General features: G+C 34.7%; 1 protein-coding gene across 2 annotated transcripts in view; it reads right to left on the bottom strand.

Annotated features, from left to right (window-relative positions):
• Nucleotides 1-4,849, bottom strand: part of NOX4 (NADPH oxidase 4) — a 239,064-nt gene that overhangs the window by 44,661 nt on the left and 189,554 nt on the right. The gene's annotated exons all lie outside the window — the stretch shown is intronic.

Here is a 4,849-nt window from a genome sequence, read left to right as displayed (position 1 = left end):
GACTCGAAATCATTTAATTTCTCTAAGTTTCAGTTCCTTCATCTGTGAAATGGGAATAGTAATAGTAATTACATCACCTACTTCACAGGGTTTTTGTGAGGTTCAGATTAGGTTTTGTTTCTGTTTTGTGTGAGTCTTGCTTTGTAAACTTTAAAGTGTTATATACATGTTATCTATTTTATTTAATAGATCTTCTTAGATAATGTTTCATTCTTTATTTTAGCAATCACTGAAAATTCACTTCTGTTTTCTATTTTTTAGTAATCATTTCCTATATTGAAGAATAAAGAACCACAGAAATTCAAAGTTGGGGGGAGCCTCAGAGGCCATCAGGAACAATCCACATCTGAACAAAAATCCCCTTGATATCATACTCAGCATTTTGTTGAACACTTTCAAAGGAGAACTAACAACTTTCTGAGAAAGCTTATTTCAGTTATAGTAAGTTGGGTTTTTGTTTTTTAGTTTTTTTTGTTGTTGTTGTTGTTGACTCAACCCTTGATTTGCTTTTGTAGAGATGTCACTCACCAATTGTTCCTAGACATAGCTTCAGGACCCAAGCAGAACAAGTCTAATTCCTTTTTCCCCATTTTCAATGAAGATCCAAAAATATCTTGACAGGGATTCAATTTAATAAAATCAAATTTAATAGGGATAAATATAAAATTTTGCACTTGGGTTTAGAAAGCCAATTTCACAAGTGCAAAGAGAAGGGAGGTATGATTAGGCAGGAGCTTATTTGGAAATCTTCTGGTTGCTTTAGAAGACTACAAGCTCAATTTGAAAGGTCATGTGACATTTTAAGAAATAAATCCATCTGAAATACTCAAGAAGATTTCTGATCATCACAATTCGGTTATTTCTTCCATGATTTAGATAGCAACCTATCCATGTTTGCCCATTTGATGCCATTGTTATCCATGTTCTCCTAAAATCTCAGCATAGGGAGTTCACCCAACATTTTGGAGACCTTCCTTGCTTCGTCCTGAAATTGTATGGGTGACAGTGAAGCATTCTGGCAAACCACTTGTCATCTGTTATACCTGCCTTGGAAACAAATTAACTTTTTTTTCTCTCATACAATTCTATAGTTTGGAGGAGTATCATCCCTCACAAAGCTTTAACGAAGCTTTTTAAATCCAAAGGAAGGAGGAAAATAGTGGCTAGCAAGGACTATATCAGTGGGTAGTCTCCATGCACTCAGTGTGTACATGAAATGCAGAGGAGGGACTTCAGGGCTCAACTTTCTATATCATTTTAGACAAAGAGTTACTGGAAGCATGCTCTGCCATCTAAAGAACTGGCAAAAGGAGTCAGGAATACAGAGCAGAGGTAATAAGAAAACAGGAGGGATTACTCTAATAGTACCATTTCAGTAAGAGGCTGAAAATGAGGAGCCATGTATCAGGCTCACCATGTTTCATCAGGGCACAAATTCTTTTACTCTTGCTCTTTTTCAGAGCTCTTCATTGACTAAATGTCGTAGCAAATATATTCTGTACATTATATGCTCATGCCTAACTTGCACCTCTCGATTACCCTTCCTGTGTTTCATTCTTTAGAAAGCAGTGCTACTCCATATTCTATTGCCATATGTAAACACTGACAAAATATTTGTTTTGAAGATGCTGATCTTTTCATTCATAGGAGACTTAGGCAATAGCCCTAAAACAATCTAGTCAGTTCTCCTTTTTAACTTTGGGTCTGGCATATTGTCCATTTATACTGTCCATTACAGTTTTCATGTGTTTGAGCTTGCCCTTTAGTTTCTTTTTAATGCATGACATGCTGATACCTGGACAACAGACATTGTTCATCCACTTTGTCTTTCCTATGTGGTTGGACATGCCAGCTCCTCTGCATAATTATAGGTCTCTTCCTGGAGGCTCTGCAATGCCTAAGGGCTTGATAAAATTCAAGCACCTGAAGGACCTCAACATTCATACAATATCTTCTTTGATTTGGACTCTAAACCTGGCAGGATCCTCATCTCATTTTTGTGGCAGGATATCCTGATCGCATCTAAGGTGTCAGGTAGCTGAAGGAGACTCTATGGCTCAAAAATCTAAGGATATGATCCTTTTTACCCCAAATTCCCTGCTCCCAGGAAAGGGATTGGGGAAGGGATCTCCACTTTACCATCCAAACAAATGGGTGTTTTTAGTTGTGTGCAGGACTGTGGAGAAAGGAAAGTCAAAACAGTTAAAATATGTAGTAACTAAAAAAACATGTCCTAGGCTCCTTGCTATAGAGTCCTCTTTGTGTTGCGTATGTGGATGCACACACATATCTATGATATGGGCATATTTGTTTCCTATGTGCAGGTTGTGGTGGAGTTCTAGCACAGGGCAATTCTTAGCAACTAACAGAAGATTAAGTGGATGCTAAGAGAATTCCTACAAGTCAGCAGCATTAACAGGGAGTAAGGATCTGTATCCTGTCATTTTCTGCTATAACATCAGAGTTAAGGAAATTATCAGAGGCAAGCATAACAGCCTCATACACAGAGATCTAGAAGGAACCTCAGAAGCCATCTAGTCCAAGCCCTTTATTTTACAGATAAGAAACTGAGGCCCAGAGAGGTTAAATCATTTTTTTTTTGAGCAAATATATTACATAGCAAAGTCGAAGCTTGCAGGCATTGGAAAATGGAATTGCCTCTGGTAACAGTGGTGAAAAATGAGTTTTGAGTCATTGGTTGCACAGATATTTGAGGAACCTATGTGGACTGGGGATCTCAGTGAGTGACCATTTAGATAGAATCCACTCCTATTTTTAATTTGTTATAGATATAACGAATATCATAAGCATTACCAGGATGATTTAATTTAAGGAATATTTAAAGAGCATTCTTTTATCAAATAATTCACAGCATTCCAGGAGAAAGACCATTTTTTTATATCAACTGTAAAATGCATGCCTCAAATAGCAATGTTATACCCTATTCTGACGGAGTTATAACAGAACTTAGATGGGATGACAAGACTAACAAGGCAGAAGGTAATAAACATTTCACTAACTGAATAGGTGAATGCTTCTCACGAAGTGCTAGGGATCTAAGCTTTGCAGCAACTACTGTAAGCTATTAAATCATTAATGGGCAGAGAGCATATAAAGAATGATAGAAAGAACATGCATTTTACTTACATTCATATTTATTATAAGAAAAGTATATAAGAAATACATGATAGATCTTCCCCTTGCCTTCTGTGTATACTACTCAGAATTCATCCAATATGCTCCAGATCTAAGAACAAAGGAAGCTCCACTGTGGAGCTCACAGTTCCAGAAAAGCATTACTCATGTCCCCATTTTAATTACTCTTCTTCCTCCCTCTAAGTTATATTCTATCACTTAGCAGAAATCATAGTATTGACTATTGCTCTGCTAATATCAATTATTATGAAGAATGTCTGTTCTAAAGATTAAATGCCTAGGAAATTATTCCTATAATATGATATTCTTGATTTCCAATAAAACTCCCCAGATATCACATAAGCCTGCTCAAATGTAGCAGTACTTAACACAGGTTACCTTATTCCTAAATATATTTTCCTACCATTTTCTCTGGGAGTAGTCATCTATATCCTAAACAATACATAATGTAATTACTACCGACAAAAACAAAAATGTAAATAGAGAAAGGAAAAGAATTGTTGCATTGAATGATTATTTTGAGAGCTTTACTTTTCTTAGGATGAGGCACAAGTAGTATATTCAAGTATTTTTTCTTTAGAACCTATAAACCTATAAAACCTCATATACTTACTAGTCTTGTGTTCCCGGATAAGTCACTTTATTTTGTTTGCCTCAGTTTCCTCATCTGTCAAATGAGCTGGAGAAGGAAATGGCAAATTTGTCCTGTACCTTTCTAAGGAAATCCCAAATGAGGTTTTAAAGAGCTGGCCTGGACTGAAAAAATGACTGAACAACAAAGCTGGTTTTCTCAGTGATTGGATGGGCTTTGTGGTGACTTCTTTATATTACCTTTTGCACTAGTTTAAACACAATATCATTCTTAATGTAAGGAAAGACTGAGAAGTGGATATATTAAGAATTGATTTTGTTATTTTTTTAAAAGTACAAATAAATATTTCTTGGGAAAGGCAAACAATATAATTCACAGTCAACTTTAAAAAACTGAATTAATTTAAATTTCATTTTGATGTTTTCTTTTAATATCACATTCATTTCTGAATATATCACTTCCCCTCACCCATCCCAGTGGGGCACCTTTTGTAAAAACAATTGTAAAGAGAAGGAAAAAAATAAGTTTAACAGAAAAAAATGTACATTGGCCATATATATGTTATATATATATATATATATATATGACAGCAGAGGCAGTATCCTGATCAAGTATTATTAAATATGTATTACTTTATATTGGCATATTATTTTATATATTTATTACTATCTATTATTTTTACACCAAATTCTTTCCAGTGCTCTTACTCATCTGGAATAATCACTTGTAATAGATGAAAACACATAAGCAAAAAGCAAACATAGAAATTGTATCTGATAGCACATGAAATATTCCAGACTTGCAGCCAATATTCTTCTACTGAAAAAAGGGAAGCTTATTTCATTATAAATCCAGTTATCAAGATTGATTATTGCACTTAAAACTGAATTGTAATATTTATAGTATTCATTTAATTTATATTGTTGTAGTCAATATTTATATCTTTCCTTATGGTTCTAGTTTCATCACTGTGATAATTTTTTAAAACAAGTATGCTAATGGAAAAGAGACAGCAAGTGTTTGGAGAGAGAAGTCCTTTCTTTTACTTAGAAACACTTGAGGATTTGAACTTAGGAAGATGAGTATTCTTGACTCCAAGCC

This window comes from Monodelphis domestica, chromosome 4 (genome assembly GCF_027887165.1).
Source record: "Monodelphis domestica isolate mMonDom1 chromosome 4, mMonDom1.pri, whole genome shotgun sequence".
Taxonomy (NCBI): Eukaryota; Metazoa; Chordata; class Mammalia; order Didelphimorphia; family Didelphidae; genus Monodelphis; species Monodelphis domestica.
This window is presented reverse-complemented; position numbering and strand designations above follow the sequence as displayed.